At 42.3% G+C, this 18530-nt stretch overlaps 1 non-coding gene across 1 annotated transcript; it reads left to right on the top strand.

Annotated features, from left to right (window-relative positions):
- Positions 1-7256: 7256 nt before the first annotated feature.
- On the top strand, positions 7257-7363 carry LOC133802858 (small nucleolar RNA R71). Its single transcript, XR_009877605.1, has one exon. It is a non-coding gene; the product is annotated as a small nucleolar RNA R71 (small nucleolar RNA).
- The last annotated feature ends 11167 nt before the right edge of the window (positions 7364-18530 follow it).

The following is an 18530-nucleotide window of genomic DNA, read 5'->3' as shown; positions in this document are numbered from 1 at the left end:
CCCTTACCTCTTGAAAGGAGCAAAAGACTAAATACCACTAGGCTAGGAAGATTGAGTGTAACTAATAGACCTGGCATGGGGGCCTATTTATAAGAATCAAGAAGAAGAGTCTACCAGAGCACAGGGGCTCGTGAGACCGTCGCCTCGCCCGCACACCAGCTGCGCCAGGGGCTCGCGAGACCGTCGCCTCGCCCGCACACCAGCCGTGCCTGGGGCCTCGCGAGACCGACGCCTCGCCCACGCACCGGCCGCGCCAGGGGCCTCGCGAGAGACGCCCCCACCTCAGCACGTCATATCTGTGCCACTAGGGGTTGCCTACATAGTGGGCCTCGTTGGAGGGGCCTAGTCTCTCCCCTTGAGATAGGTGCTGGTGACGGGATACCACTCTTATTGTGGGTCTAACATGAGGTAAGATCAAGGACATCTTTAATGCACCCTTAAGAACGAAGTGGGGGAGCCTCATAGTGGTTCATGCAAAGTTAGAAGGAGTCAGAGTACGGACATAATATTCATGCCAGATAGGTAGTGGTCGTACAAATGAGGTATCTGTTGTGATCCTCACCAGCCCATCTCTGACACCCGTACAAGGAAAGTAGTGGAGGCATAATCGAGTACAAAAGCTGAGGTGTTCCCACAAGCTCTGACCATGTACTAGAGCCAACACCACTACATCTGATACCACTCTCCTGATGGTGTACTTGTGTACAATCTAGTCCCCTGGACCACAATGTATCAGGGGCCATAAGAGCCCCCTATAAAGGGAACCCCTCTTCAACATTGAAGGGGGTTGGAAAAATTACTGTAGCATTGCACCATAATCAATACAAACTGATTTCACCATTTTTCTTCTGCAATTATTCTTGGAGTTCCTACTTAGATTTCTAAAGCTTTTCTTTTGATAATCTCCACATTGCAATTTTTCTAACTTAACTTAGTTGACAAGTTCTCACCGTCAACAGTATGGGTCAAAAAGAGTAAATGGTAATCCAATTCACATGTATGCTCAAAAGAATGTGTTAACAAGAAAAACAATTGTAAGGCTCAAAAGGGTTAACTAAGGATAAAATTTAATAGGGTTAGCTTGAAAGGCACAACCAGTAAAAAAAATTGCCTATATCCTTTCCCCAAAATGTGCATTGTTTCAAATTTCATCTCAAATAGTAAGCAAACAGGTTTTAGAATTTATTTCAATCTTTTCAAATCACAATCCAAATTTGACATGCATAAAATAACTCAATTATAAAATTTGCAATGTATGAGCAATAGATCTCTAATGTCAACAAATCACAGTAAAAAAAAAACAAAGTAATCTAACCAAGCACACAGATTGTTTTCATAAGCACATCAACTTTTCCTTCAAATTATACTACAAAACAGTCAATCATATCAAAATGGCAATTATCATCAACTTAATTTACACTCTAAAACATGACTCAAAACAACTAACGAAAATAAAAACAAACAAACCATAAAACGCAAACGCATCAAAGAACACCAGAAATAAATCTCTCCCCCAAACTTAAAACCTAACATTGTCCCCAATGTTATAATGCAAAAAGAATGAGAACAGAGACTTACCTGACCAACCATATCAATATGGTGGTTGTGGCAGCTGGGACGAAGGTCTCCAAAAGGTTGAGACGGCAGAGGCTGTGGTTCTGGAAATCCAGCAAATGGCTGTGGCGGAGGCAGAGAGTAAAACGGAGAATACGGTGGATATGGTGGTGGTGGAGCAAAATAAGTTTGATCTGCCTCGTTTAAAGACCACCGACTCACCAAGTTGTTTAAGCGAGCCACATGGTTCACCTCGTATTCGTATCGTTGGCCCATGTATTGATTCATCATATGCTGCTGCTGAACCATATACTGATTTTGTTGGATAAGATAATCCAACTTATCACTGACGTTCTTCATGTTATGGTCACTAGTACCCCCCAGCAACACCGGATCAGCCTCTTCTTCCACCTCCGTTTCCACACGACGTTTACCCTTTTTCCTAGCCTGTGGCACATATAGAGCAGGTTCGGGATAATCCTTCATCAAAGTAATCGACAAAAGTTGCTGCAACGACTGATAAATATCAGTAACTAACTCAGGAACTCCAGCCTTATAGCATAACATTGTGATGATAGATCCATGGCCCAAACCTGCAGTGGTATGGCCCTTTTCAATGAACTCTATATTTTCTTTAATCCATGAACCCATATTAATAGTCATCCCTGTCATCAATGCATACATTAGGAGTACTCGATCCTTAGTCATGTCAGACACATGACTTACTGGCATGAACCGAGCACAAACAAAGAAAGCCCAAAATCTAGCTTCAATATTCAATTGACATGACACGATACTCTTAGGTAAAGAGCCAGATAAGTTCCAATGAGCACCCCCAAAGCATAACTTTTCAGCCACAACATTATAATCTATATATCCCTTAACAAATCTTGTATATTCCTCCTCTTGCTCTTTTATATGCAGGACATTGAAAACCTTCTTAATGGATTCGACAGTGAAAGGGACTTGCTTACCTCTAACAAAAACTTTATCATTGTGTTTAGCTCTTAAATTCGCATAGAACTCATAAACCAATGATACATTTGCCTGTGCCAGTTTTGTAACAAAATTGTCCCACTTCCGAGCCGCGAGATTAGCTCTAACTAATTAAAAAATCTGATGATCAAAAGGGTCAGATTGATATTCTACTTCTCTTTCCGGAATCAAGGTTTTTCGCACAAACTATTCATACCTCTCTTGAGCTTGAAAATTTATAAACCTAGTTTCATCATACTCTTTATAAATCCTCGCATTCTCATAAGCTTCATTTCGAAATTCATCAAGCTTGTTTAACTCCATAAGCCTATTTTGTCCTGCCATAAAGAGATCAATGTTCAACTTTTTCACAGCCCAGTAAGCTCTATGCTCAAGTTCCACCAGTAAGTGGCATGCCTTACCAAACACCAATCGATATGGTGACATACCAATAAGAGTTTTAAATGCAGTGCGATAAGCCCAAAGTGAATCATCGAGCTTCTTCGACTAATCCTTCCTTGACATATTTACAGTCTTTTCCAAGATACCTTTAATCTCCCTATTTGAGACCTCAGCTTGGCCATTCGCAATTGGATGATAAAACAATGCCATTCGATGATGAACACCATAGCGAGCACAAAGAGCAGTGAACGACTTGTTGCAAAAAGGAATTCCCCGATCACTAATAATTGCTCTGGGGTGCCAAACCGAGTGAAGATATTTTTGTGAAGGAATCTAAGTACCTCTTTCCCATCACAAGTAGGAGTTTCTGCAGCTTCTACCCATTTAGAAACATAGTCCACCGCAAGCAAAATGTACTTGTTATTATACGATGACGAGAAAGGTCCCTTAAAGTCTATTCCCCATACGTCAAACAACTCAACTTCCAAAATACCAATCATTGGCATTTGATCTCTTCTTGATATATTCCTATTCCGTTGACAACGATCAAAACTTTTGACAAAGACATTAGCATCTTTAAATAATGTAGGCCACTCTGCAAAACTTTTGCTGCTGTTCTTGTTCCTCCGAAATGACCCCCGCAATGCAAAGTATGACAGTGAGTCAAGATTGACAACATCTCCTCTTCGGGCACACATCTTCTAATAACTTGATCAGGAAAATGTTTATTCAGAATAGGCTCCTCCCAGTAATAGTGCTTCACCTCCGAATAGAATTTCTTCAATTGTTGCCTTGTCATCTCAGGAGGTATAACCTTTGCAGCAAAAAAAATTAACATAGTCTGCAAACCATGGAACATCTTTACAAACACTTACTTCAACCAACTGCTCATCAGGAAAATCATCATTAATCTGAATTTCTTTATCAAGAGACTCCTCATCAACCTCCAATTTAGACAAGTGATCAACCACCAAATTCTCTGTGCCTTTCTTATCTTTAATTTCCACATCAAATTCTTGTAACAACAAAATCCACCAAATAAGACAGGCTTGGAATCTTTCTTGGTCATAAGACATTTTATCGCAGAATGATCTGTGTAAACAACCACCTTATTCCCAATCAAGTATGGCCTAAACTTATCAAAGGCAAACACTATGGCCAACAACTCCTTCTCCATAGTTGCATAATTAATTTGAGCATCATTCAAGGTACGACTTGCATAATAAATCGTTCTAAATACCTTGTCAACTCTTTGTCCCAACACTTCCCCAACTGCAAAATCACTGGCGTCACACATCAATTCAAATGGCAAATCCCATTGAGGTGCTACAACTATAGGTGTTGAAATCAATTTCTCCTTAAGTATCTTAAAAGCTTGGTGACACTTTTCATCAAAATCAAAAGAAACTCCATTCATTAGCAAGGTGGACAGCGACTTCGAGACCTTGGAGAAATCTTTGATAAATCTCCGATAAAATCCCGCATGGCCCAAGAAACTCCTCACCCCTTTAACTGAAAATGGAGGTGGAAAATTCTCTATCGTAGAAATCTTGGCCAGATCCACTTCAATGCCTTTCTTAGAAATCTTGTGCCCCAATACAATTCCTTCATTCACCATAAAGTGGCACTTCTCCCAATTAAGTACTAAATGCAACTCTTCACATCTCCTCAAAACTAACTCCAAGTTAGTCAAACACTTTTCAAAAGAAGACCCATAAACCGAAAAATCATCCATAAAAATCTCAATCCCTTCCTCAACCATATCAAAGAATATCGCCATCATACACCGTTGAAATGTGACTGGTGCATTACATAGCCCGAATGGCATCCTTCTAAAAGCAAAAGTACCATAAGGACATGTAAACATTGTCTTCTCTTGATCCTCCGGTGCAATTACAATCTGATGATATCCTGAGTACCTGTCTAGAAAACAATAGTAGTTATGCCCCGCCAACCTATCCAACATCTGATCAATAAAAGGAAAAGGAAAATGATCTTTCCTAGTTGCTTTATTCAACTTCCGATAATCTATACATATCCTCTAACCCGTCACAGTCCTTGTTGGAATCAGTTCATTACTCTCATTCTTCACTACAGTCATGCCACCCTTTTTAGGTACTACTTGTACTGGACTTACCCAAGCACTATCAGAAATAGGGTAAATCACTCCTGCATCTAACCATTTCATGATCTCTTTCCTCACCACTTCTTTCATTGTAGGATTAAGTCTTCATTGAGCATCAATAGTCGGTCTAGCATCATCTTCCATAAGAATTCTATGCATAACTGTCGATGGGCTTATTCCTCTTATATCAACAAGAGTCCACCCTATAGCAGTTTTATGAGCCCTTAACACCCTTAACAACTTCTCCTCCTCTACTTCCGAAAGAAATGATGAAACTATGACCGGAACAGTCTCTTTCTCTCCAAGATGAGCATAGCGTAGATGTTCTAGTAAAGCCTTCAGTTCTAACACAAGTGGCTTCAAAATTGATGGTAATGGTCTTTCTGGTCCCTCACCCAATTCTTCAAAATTTTATGCTTCCACGGCTCATATGATTATATCCACTTCAAATAACTCAACGACTCTTCACTATCCTCACCATCTACATCATCAACTATAAGACTAATTTCAAGAGGATCTTCAATTAACTTTCTTCTCCCTACTACCTCTTCTACCACATCCACTGAAAAAACAATTATCAGTTGCTTTAGGATAAGTCATAGCCTTGAACACATTAAATACTACTTCTTCCCCTTGTACTCTTAGCCTTAACTCTCATTTTTTCACATCTATCAATGCTTTCCCAGTTGCTAAAAATGGCCTCCCCAAAATAATAGGAAATTCTCATCCTCCTCCATATCAAGAACTATAAAATCAGCTGAAAATATAAACTTATCCACCTTCACCAACACATCTTCTATAATACCACGTGGATGCTTCACAGATCTATCAGCCGGCTGCAATGTTACTGTGGTTGGCCTAGCTTCACCCAAACCAAGTCTACGAAATACTGACAAATGCATTAAATTAATACTTGCCCCCAAATCATAAAGTGCATGCTTACATTCAAACTCCCCAATCGTGCATGGAATAGTAAAACTACTAGGATCTCGTAAATTTTGAGGAAGTTTCCTTTGCAAAATTACTCTACACTCTTCTGTTAACGCTACTATTTCATAATCACCCATCTTTCTCTTGTTAGACAGAATCTCCTTCATAAACTTCACATAGCTGGGCATCTGTTCTAATGCTTCTGCGAATGGTATTTTAATATGTAGCTTCTTGAACACTTCTAAGAACTTTGCAAACTGCGTATCCAAATTATGCTTGTGAAGCCTTTGTGGATATGGAATTCTAACATGATGCTCAATACTCACAGGTGGTACCTCTTCTTCCTTGCTAAGGTCTTCAGTAACCTTTTGTATTAGACTTCTCTTCTTCTATGCCTTGTGTATTTCCCTTCTGACCTTCTTCTTTTGAATGATTCTTCTTTGGCCCTTCATACCTTGTTCCACTCCTCAAAGTAATAGCTCGACACTGTTCTTTAGGATTAACTTCTGTAGTGCTAGGAAAATTTCCTTGAGCTCTATTAGACATTAAAGTAGCCAACTGCCCTATTTGAGTCTCCAAAATCCTTATGGATGCCCTGGTTTCAGTCATAAATTGGTTAAGTGCATCAGGTTGAGGTTCAACTATTTTCATTTACATTGGGTGTGGTGGTCTATTTTGTGGTTGATAATATCCAGGTGGAGGGTGTTGGTATGCATGTTGCTGTTGATATGGTTGTTTATTTTGGGCAGGTTGATATTGTGGCTGAGGTGGAGGGTAAGGTTGTAGAGTGTTTTGATTCTTGGACCAGGAAAAATTAGGATGGTTTTTACAACCTGGGTGGTAGGACATGGAATTGGGATTATTGGGTTGTCTCTAGTAATTCCCTATAGCTTGTACTTCTTCCATGGGCATGTTATTCATATCTAGAGTAGGGCATTGGTTGGGTGGATGGGTTGTACCACACAATTCACATAGGTTTTGAACTTGCATAGCTTGAGATGGGAGTGCAGCCTTTTGGAGTTGCTTGGTCAAGGCTGCTACTTGAGTTGTAAGCATTGATATAGCGCCCAATTCCATCATTCCAGCCACCTTCTTTGGTTGTCCCCTTTCAGTTGGCCATTGATAATTATTCATCACCATCTCTTCTAATAGCTCATACGCCTCATTAGCATTCTTACTCATAAAAGCACCTCCCGCCGCAGCATCTATAATTTTTCTAGTTGTTCCATTCAATCCATTATAAAAATTATGCACCAACATCCCTTTTTCTATTCCATGATGTGGACACTTCCTTAACAACTCCTTAAATCGCTCCCAAGAATCATACAATGACTCTCCTTCCATCTGGTAGAAATTATTGATCTCTCCCCTTAGTTTTGCAGCCTTCGCTGGAGGAAAGAACTTGGCAAGGAACTTCTGAGCTAACTCCTCCCATGTAGTGATAGAATTCGCCTATAAGGATATCAACCAACTCTTCGCCCTATCCCTTAGTGAAAATGGGAATAGCATCAATCTTATAGCATCATCACTCACCTCATTCATCTTGAACGTAGCACATAACTCCAGAAAATTAGCTATGTGTAAATTGGGGTCCTCCGTTGGCATACCTCCAAACTGAACAGTTGATTGGACCATTTGAAGGATTGCTAGCTTAATCTCAAAATTGTTTGCAGCAATGGTTGGAGGTCTGATGCATGAATGCACACCTGTAATAGTAGGAAGTACATAGTCTCTCAATGTTCTTAGTCCTTGCTCCCTTGGAACCTCTGAAACCCCTTGACCATTATTAGCATCGTTTCCCAAATTGTCAGCCATGGTAAACTCCAATCTCCTCTTTGTTTTCCAGTTTTGTCTGCACGTTCTTTCAATTTCTAGATCTATTGGTATAATCTCGTTTTGTTTATTGCTTCGCATATACCAGCAATTCCTAAAACACAATAGAACCTTGATCCAAATAAATGTTAAACAAAAATAAAATAAAATAAAATAACCAAATTAGAACAAATAAAAATTAACTGTGATATTGGAATTTAAGTCCCCGGCAACGGCGCCAAAAACTTGATCTGTTAAAATTAGCACGCAAGTATACGTGGTCAATTCAAGTAATATATGATAAGTAGAGTATCGATCCCACGAAGACTGTTTTCCAAATACCACTAATTGTTCTTTAACTTTCTATTTGGTGAATTTAAACTTAAAAGAATAATTAAAATTAAAATGAATACTGTTGACCCTCGATTTGGTCAACGATACGGAGTCAGATAAACAATATAAAATGAGATGAAAACAAGAAGAAATTCCTATGGAAAAGTAAACGACACAAACGATTTATAGTGGTTCGGCCCCAAGTGGATGGTAATGACCTACGTCCACTTAGTATTCTTATTGATGTAGGATCCCAACACTGTGATCAATGAACTGAGGGTTCACGAGTTTCACAAGCTTTAGGATGATTACAATTTCGGTGAGTAACAACACTATAATCTTCTCTTTGAATTTGCCCAGTCCAAAAGTCCCCTCCCTTGAGCCTTTTGATTCTTATTTATAGGCTCCAGGAAGGTTACATGGGCCAATGGGCCTTAATTACAATTAAGACTTGCATATCTAGGTAATAATAGAAATTACAATTAATGCATAATTACAAGATTGCATAAATAAAGGAAATAAATGGATGTCTGCGACCAAGCTGGTTGCACATAAGTATGATGCTTGATAAACAAACAGTCTTCTGGTCGATGGCCGAGTAGAATACACTTACTAAAAATAGCCACGTGCCTCCCACGTGTAGACCAACCCTGCCACATCATCAGAGGCCATTTTTGGGTAAACATTTGCCCCCAAGTTTATTTTACTGCGACCAGCATAAAGTAAACTTAAACAACATACCTTTCGTATGCCCTGTAAAATCTGTCAGAACCGTCCATGCCTTCTTGAAAAAGGCAACCAATCATATCATTGCAGTTTTCAAAGAAGTGGTTTAACGACTATCACAGTTTTCCAAGCCTCGAGAAATAACCCCCCATCACCACCTCACTAACCGTGCTTCGACCAATATATATATAACTCTTGAAATTTACTTTTTACCTTTTACTTTCTATCTTTCCTCAAGAACACTGAAGAACAGAGCACTCAGAACCTAGACGACCCAAACGATTCCAACGATCCACGAAGTTTCTGTCCAGCCATTCTACGTCTCGGGAATTTGCATTCATTTTCATCCAAGTAAATTTCTCAAACTTCTCCGTCGTTGAGATGTCATGCAATATTTAGTTTCTAGCTTGTTTCAGATTTTGGGTTCTCGAATGTTCTTGAAGAAATAATTTGGGGTAGTCGGGCATGTAGGTACGAACATGGTAGGATAAGGAGAAAAACACTAAATGAGACTTAGGAATCGGTTTGGGAGTTAGGATCATTGATTGTAAGAATTTGATTTTTAAGCATTTAGAAAAAAACTAGGTTTTTCCCGCCCTTTCACAGAGTCAAAAAGTTTTTCCTGAAAAACTTTTCACTTCTGCTTTTTAATCCATTTTCCAAACTGTTCGCATAGAATTTAGTGTTTTTGTTAGAATGCTGCTGGTCGTATAAAAGCTTAACTTTTATACACGAGCGATGTTATTCCAACTTTTTCCACGTTCTTGGTCTTTTGGCCGTAGATTCTCATCTCCCGTTCTCTGTTCGCAGATTTTTATGCACGACCCGTGGGGAGGTGAGAGGCCGATCGACGACGACTTGCTCACGCAGTTACTCGAAGATCAAGAACAGTCGTCGCTGCTAATCCCAGAAATTCCTTTTCTCATAACCCTTCAAATAGATCTTCGACCAGCCCAACCAACATGGGTCGCGTAAAATCCATTGCTTAAAAGAAAAAGAAAACAACCACTCATCCTGTCAAACAGCCTGCTCCTTGGGCTGAAAATCCTTCGACTAGCCCTCAACCTGAAAACACTTCCCAGCCCGAAATCCAAACAAAAGCCCAACTGTAACGCCCTACTACCTTAGAGCCGTTACTAAGTGAGTTTAAAATGTGCATTTAACTTGCTAATCAAGAATTTAGGTCAACAGTGTAACTAAACTGTTTTAAATCACATAATTTGAAAATGTAGTCATTCATTGAAAATTATATAATGTTTAACATTCGGGATCCCAAAATACTGTTTATAAATATTTACAACTCAAAATACGATTAAAGTCGACTACATGACAAAATAAGATTTAGTACCAAAATCTCCCAAAATACCCCTGGCCATGGCAACTAGGTAGACCAGACATGTATGTGTCGCTTCACGCTCTTCGTACTCATGGTTGGTCGATTTTCCCCTTGCCCTTACCTGCACCACAGAGCACCCGTGAGCTGAAGCCCAGCAAGAAAACTCCACACAAATAAATAACATATGCATATCAATCATTCAACATATAACAAATCCGCCAACAGGCTAAACACATACGGCCACGCCGTCCCAGGCACTTTACCAGGCTTTGGTCTGCACCGTGACGAACCCAGGTATCCTTTAGGGTCTCACCCTGGCAACTCACACTCTGTGTGCTAAACGCTGCTCCCGGCCCCTTGCCGTTCTCGGCCTTCGCCGTTCCCAGCCCTTGCCGTTCTCGGCCTTCACCATTCCCGACTCTTGCTGTTCATTCACATATATGCACACAAAGCATAATTAAACAAATACTTAAACATGTATTAACATAATAAATGGGGCTACGCCCTGCACACAATCATATAGGGCCGTGCCCTGCAACACAACTATGGGGCCTCGCCCAGCTCTACGGGTACAACAGTTTTCTTACCTGTGTCCCGAGCTTCTTGAGCACCGAAATCCCAAGCATAGTCCTCTAACCCGAGCCTCGCTGAAAACCTAGTCACAACACATACATAGCACTCTCGTTACTAACCAATTCATAATCATCCCCCATAACCAATCCCGTGCTCTCAGGACCTCCCGTTTCTCAACACAACGTACCGAAAGCATCCCTTTAGCCCCCTGAACCAAAACCCTAAAAACCCCAAATCCCATCTCCTGGAATTGGCCTAGCGCCGCGGCACAGCCCTATAGGGGCCGCGACACCCAACAAGCTTCACCTGTCTTGATTCAACCTAGCGCCGCAGCGCTCATACGCGAACCCAGAAAACTGGGTTTTTCCCAACATTTTTCCCGAGCCAAAACTCTTTCGAATCAATACCAAGGTACAACCAAGTCCCAATTCGACCTAAAACCCCAGATAAACAGTATGGTAACCCAGAAACAACAACAAGAAGCCCAAACACAACAATCAAACCCAAGAATCACCTAGTGATTCAAAACTCCACAAACTTAAACCACACTTTACAATATTTAAACCACCTTTCAGACATCTTAAACCACACTAGCAAATAAACTTCAGAGATACATGAAATTCTTACCTCAAGTAGGGATTCGACCTTGAGCTACTTTCAAGTCCAACTTTAAGCTTAAATTCTTTGCTTCCCAAGTTGAATCCTCACAATCACTAAGCCACAAATCCAATTTTCAGCATTCAACCCAAACTCTTGAAACATGCAAGGAGACTCAAAATCAAAGATGAAGCCTTACCTCTAAATTAATCTTGACCTATGCTTGACTCTAGTTGCCCCAACTTCAGCCCTGAATTCCTTCCTTGATCTCAAAGAAAACTAACTCTTCTTCTCCTTCCTTCTAGCTTTTGGTTCTCTCTAGACTTCCAGCAGAAAACTTTTGAATAAGCCTAAGTGTAAAATAATGTGAATGACTTCTCCTCAGCCAAGGTTATCTTCTCCTAAGGCCAAATTACCACTTTTCCTTTTCCCTTAATAAAATTCTTATACTAACCTCAAGGGCAATTCCGTCATTTTACCCAAATCCCGCTAAGTCCTAAAGTATTCCTATAATTCCACATTTAATCATGACATACCAAATTATTGATAAGCTACTAACCATTACCCAATAATTCTCGAACACAAGTTATATTCCCAAAATACCCCTAGGCTCCTCTCGAGCCGGGTATTTGACCCCGGTGTGACTTTCTAGCTAAACAACTCCCTAGGACCGTCTCGGATCGTGCATCACAAATATATCACCACTCACACGTGGTGTCAATCACAATATATACAAATATTACATTTATGCCCTCAACGGGCTAAAATTACAAATATGCCCCTAGCAACCAAATGGGGCCCACATGCATATTTAATTCACCTAAACATGCATTTCTAATCACATATTTATAAAATCCACATATTAACAAAATAAATCAATTATTGCCCTCCGGGCACGCTAATCAAGGCCCTAAGCCTTATAGAAATTTGGGATCCTACAACTATCCCCTCCTTATAGAAATTTCATCCTCGAAATTACCTGAACAACTCAGGATACCGCTCCCGCATATCTGATTCAAGTTCTCACGTCGCCTCCTCTACTTTGCTGTTCCTCCATAGCACTTTCACCAAGGTGATGATCTTCCGCAAGACTTTATCCTTCCGGTCGAGAATCTGAACTGGCTTCTCCTCATATGACAAATTCTGATCTAGCTCCAAGTTCTCATAACTCAACACGTGTGTAGAATCTGATACATACTTCCGGAGCATGGACACGTGAAACACATCATGAACCCCCGATAGAGCTGGAGGCATTGCTAATATGTAAGCTACCTCTCCAACCCATTCCAGAATCTCAAAGGGGCCAACAAACCTAGGGCTCATTTTGCCCCGAACACCAAACCATTTCACTCATCTCAAAGGTGAAACCCTAAGGAACACATGGTCACTGACCTGAAATTCTACGCTCCTGTGTTTCAGGTCTGAGTAACTCTTCTAGCGACTCTGGGAGGCGAGCATTCGAGCTCTAATCTTTTCAATCGCCTCATTGGTCCTCTGAACTATCTCAAGACCTAAGTACCTTCTCTTACCCGTCTCATCCCAATGGATAGGTGATCTACACTTCCTCTGGTACAACAGTTCATATGGAGCCACTCCTATAGTTGCCTAATAGCTGTTATTGTACGAGAACTCAATCAAAGGGAGATACTTACTCCAAGATCCCCCAAAATCTAGCACACAGGCTCGTAGCATATCTTCCAATATCTGAATCATCCTCTCAGACTATCCATCTGTCTGAGGATGATAAGCGGTACTAAACCGCAACCGCGTGCCCATAGCCTTCTGCAGACTCTCCTAAAACTTGGAGGTGAAGGTGGGGTCCCTATCAGATACTATCGACCTCAGAGCCCCATGAAGTCGAACGATTTCCTTCACATATAACTCGACATACTGCTCCATAGTATAAGTCGTCCTGATAGGTAAAAAGTGGTCAGACTTGGTATACCTATCCACGATCACCCACACCGAATCATGCTGTCCCACAGTCTTCGGCAAACCAACCACGAAGTCCATGGTGATATCTTCCCACTTCCACTCTGGAATCGCTAGAGGCTACAATAACCCTGTTGGCCTCTGATGTTTAGCCTTTACTTGCTGACAAGTTAAGCACTTAGCCACATAATCCAACACGTCCCTCTTCATTCCCTACCAACAATACAAGGTTCTCAAATCTGGGTACATCTTCGTCGAACCCGGATGTAAAGAGTGGGGAGTGGTATGCAATTCGTCCAAGATCTCTCGCCGAATATCATAATCCATCGGAACACAGATCCGACCCTTGTACTTTAGTAACCCCATCTCCGAGATAGAAAAGTCCTTAGTCGCTCCGACTAAGACACTCTCTCTGTGCCCTCTCAACTGGGAATCTTTCCCCTGCGCCTCCTTGATCCTCTCAAGTAGTGTAGACTGAAGAGTGATGTTGGCTAACCGACCAACCACCAACTCTATACCAGCTCTAGTCATCTCCTCATCTAACTTATCATATATCTGCCTCGAATTAAACAATAGTCCTGGGCCCTTCCGACTCAATGCATCATCCACTACATTAGCCTTCCCAGGATGGTATAGGATATCACAATCATAATCCTTTACCAACTCCAGCCACCATCTCTGGCGCATATTCAGATCCTTCTGAGTAAAGAAGTACTTTAAGCTCTTATGGTCGGTGTATATTTCACACTTCTCACCATACAGATAATGTCTCCAAACCCTAAGTGCAAATACCACCGCTGCCAACTCCAGATCATGCGTAGGATATCTCTGCTCATATTCCTTTAACTGTCTTGATGCATAGGCTATCACCTTTCCAGCTTGCATCAGCACACGCCCTAAACCCTGTCTGGAAGCATCACAATAAACCACAAACTTCTAATTGTCTGTCGGCAGACTCAACACTGGCGTGGTGATCAGTCGCCACTTCAATTCCTTAAAACTGTTCTCACACCTGTCTGTCCAAACATACTTAGTCTTCTTCCTCGTCAATTCAGTCAACGGTGTAGCTATCCTGGAGAATCCCTCAACAAACTACCGATAATACCCTGCTAATCCCAGAAAACTCCTAACTTCCGGAACACTGCTCGGTCTAGGCCAATCTTTCACTGCCTCAATCTTACTTGGGTCAACCAGAATCCCCTCCTTACTGACAATATGGCCCAGAAACATGACTTGCGGTAGCCAAAACTTGCACTTGTTGAACTTAGCATATAGCTTATGCTCTCTCAACCTCTGCAACACCAAACGCAAATGTTGTTCATGCTTTGACTCTGACTAAGAATATACCAAAATGTCGTCGATACACACAATCACAAACTTGTCCAAGTAGTCCTTGAAAACCCTGTTCATCATGTCCATAAAAGCCGCTGGGGCATTGGTTAATCCAAAGGACATAACCAGGAATTCATAGTGTCCATACCTCGTGCGGAAAGCGGTCTTTGGTATGTCCTCCTCTTTAATCCTTAACTGATGGTAACCTGACTGGAGATCAATCTTAGAGAACACTGTTTTCCCCTGTAACTGGTCAAACAAGTCGTCAATCCTAGGTAATGGGTACTTGTTCTTAATGGTCAACTTGTTCAGCTCCCTGTAGTCAATACACATCCTAAGAGATCCATCCTTCTTCTTGACAAACAACACTGAAGCACCCCATGGTGAGAAACTCGGTCTAATAAACCCCAAATCTAGTAACTCCTGCAACTCAATCTTCAACTACTTCAACTCTGCCAGAGCCATTCTGTAAGGTGTCCTAGATACTGGCTCTGCCCCTGGCGCAAACTCTATACAAACTCAATCTCTCACTGCGGCGGCAACCTTGGCAGGTCTGCTGGAAATAAGTTTGGAAACTCACATACCAATCGGGTCTCACCCGGTCCAACCAACACCACCCTAGAAGTATCCACAATATTCGCTAGGAATCCTATTCAACCTTCCTGCATCAGGTCTCTAGCCTTCAGTGCTGAGATCATAGGTACCCACGATCCACTAACTGTCCCCATAAATACAAAGGGTACCTCCCCTTCTGGTTCACAAGTCACCATTCTGTGCTTGCAGTCAATCGTCGCCCCATACTTTGATAACCAATCCATCCCTAGAATCATATCGAAGTCATCCATCACAAACTCAATCAGATCCACCGAAAATTCCCTATCGTCTATCTCTACTGGCAATGCTCTAATCCATCTCCTAGAGACTACCAGTTCCCCAGTTGGAAACAAAGTCTGAAAACCCCTAGCATACAAATCACTAGGTCTACCTAGCTGATCTATCAATCTTGCATACACAAACGAATGGGTAGCTCCCGAATCAATCAACGCAGTAAAAGATGAACCAGCACTAGAAATCTGACCTGTCATGACCGAGGGGCTAGCCTCCGCCTCAATCTGAGTCAAGGTGACACCCTGGCAGGAGCGAGACTGTCGCCCTGCTTTGGCTCCTCTTTCCTGGCTTGTGGGCAATCCTTCTTCAGATGATTGGCACTCCAACAGATAAAGCAGGCCCTGATCCTGCACTCCCCCTGATGTCGTCGTCTGCACTGAGGGCATACTGGAAAATTCCTCCAGTTGTCACCTCCACCCTGACGGCCGCCAAAAGCACCCCATGCCCTCCTATCCGAGCTATGAGGAATAAAATAATCGGGGGCCTTTCTCTTCTGTTCCCTGGGGCCGCTACCCCGACTAGATCCAATAGAAGGAGGCACCGTCCTCCTGACATTGCGCCTAGCAGCGCCTTTCTCCAAATCTGATCCTCGGCCCCCTCAGTAGTAAGGGCCTTGTCCACTGCCTGAGCATAAGTAGAAGTCTCTGGATCCAAGGTAATCTTAACATCACATGCGATCATAACATTGAACCCCCGTACAAATCTATCTCTTCTTGCCGCATCAGTCGGCACCAAATTCGGCGCAAACTTCGCCACCCGGTCAAATCTCAAGGCGTACTCTGTAACGGTCAATCGGTTCTGAGTCAGGTTGATGAACTCGCCAACCTTCGTAGCTCGGACTGCAACACTGTAGTATTTCTCATTGAAGATATTTCTAAACTCTTCCCAAGTCATAACTGCCACATTCCTCCTCTGAGTCACTACATCCCACCAGATGCGAGCATCTTCTCTGAACATGTAGCTGGCACAAACTACCCTCTTGTTCCCTTCCACCCTCATAACATCCAAGATGGAGGAAATCATATTCATCCACTGCTCTGCCCGCAGTGGGTCTGGTCCACCCTCGAAGGTGGGAGGATGCTGCTTCCTGAACCTTTCATGCAAAGGTTCCCACCTGTTCTCCATAACAGGCTAAATCGGCACTGGCGCCATAGCCTACTGAACTGGCAACCCAGTGGCCTGAGGAGGGGTTTGCTGCCTCAACTGTCGAAGTTCTTCCTCTGTTCATTGCAGTCTTGCTTCCATTTCAGCAAACATCTGTTGCCAATTCTGTGGAGCAGGTGGAGGGTCCTGACTCTGGTTGTCATCCTCGGCCCTACTGCCGCGGAGTCTAGATGATTGTCGAGGCATCTCAACAATATGCCTGTAATCAACGACACATCTCATCGGGCATGATAACAGCATCCAAAACCACCTCCCAATTCACATTAGCCAACCATAACGACAATCTACATAACACAAATAGAATATAACACTTAACGGACCATGCCCTGGCATCATGCATATGTTAACTCATTCATCAAGCTCTATATAAAATAAGCAGGCAAACAAGGCATTTACGCACATATTCAAGAATATAAGTCAATTACTACCAACCAACCCTGAGTCGAGCTTGTCACTGACAGCGAGCGTACATATTCGGTCAATCTCCAGGAACCATAAACCTCGGCTCGCTCTAATACCAAGTTGTAACACCCTACTACCTTAGAGCCATTACTAAGTGAGTTTAAAATGTGCATTTAACTTGCTAATCAAGAATTTAGGTCAACAGTGTAACTAAACTGTATTACAATCACATAATTTGAGAATGTAGTCATTCATTGAAAATTATAAAACGTTTAACATTCGGGATCCCAAAATACTGTTTATAAATATTTACAACTCAAAATATGATTAAAGTCGACTACACAACAAAATAAGATTTAGTACAAAACATCTCCCAAAAATATCCCTGGCCTTGGCAGCCAGGTAGACCAGACATGTATGCGTCGCTTCACGCTCTCCGTACTCATGGTTGGTCGATTTTCCCCTTGCCCTTACCTACACCACAGAGCACCCGTGAGCTGAAGCCCAGCAAGAAAACTCCACACAAATAAATAACATATGCATATCAATCATTCAACATATAACAAATCCGCCAACAGGCTAAACACATACGGCCACGCCGTCCCAGGCTCTTTACCAGGCCCTGGGTTCGCGGTCTGCACCGTGAGGATATCCCAGGTATCCTTTAGGGTCTCACCCTGGTAACTCGCACTCTGTGTGCTAAACGCTGCTCCCGGCCCCTTGCCGTTTTCGGCCTTTGCCGTTCCCAGCCTTTGCCGTTCTCGGCCTTCACCATTCCCGGCTCTTGCCGTTCATTCACATATATGCACACAAAGCATAATTAAACAAATACTTAAACATGTATTAACATAATAAATGGGGCTACGCCCTGCACACAATCATATAGGGCCGTGCCCTACAACACAACTATGGGGCCTCGCCCTTCTATACAGGTACAACCGTTTTCTTACCTGTGTCCTGAGCTTCTTGAGCACCGAAATCCCAAGCACAGTCCTTTAGCCCAAGCCTAGTCACAACACATACATAGTACTCTCGTTACTAACCAATTCATAATCATCCCCTGGAACCAATCCCGTGCTCTCGGGACCTCCCGTTTCCCCACACAAGGTAGTGAAAGCGTCCCTTTAGCCCCCTGAACCAAAACCCTAAAAACCCAAAATCCCATCTCCTGGAATTGGCCTAGCGCCCCTACAGGGGCCGCGACACTCAGCAAGCTTCCCCTGTCCTGATTCAACCTAGCGCCGCAGCATGGAAGAACAGGGCCGCAACGCTCATACGTGAACCCAGAAAGCTGGATTTTTCCCGAGCCAAAACTCTTCCAAATCAATACCAAGGTACACCCAAGTCCCAATTCGACCTAAAATCCCAGATAAACAGTATGGCAACCCAGAAACAACAAAAACAAGCCCAAACACAACAGTCAAACCCAAGAATCACCTAGTGGTTTAA

This window comes from Humulus lupulus, chromosome 9 (assembly GCF_963169125.1).
Source record: "Humulus lupulus chromosome 9, drHumLupu1.1, whole genome shotgun sequence".
NCBI classification, from domain to species: Eukaryota; Viridiplantae; Streptophyta; class Magnoliopsida; order Rosales; family Cannabaceae; genus Humulus; species Humulus lupulus.
Note: the sequence above shows the minus strand (reverse complement) of the source record. Positions and strands in the feature narration are given on the sequence as shown.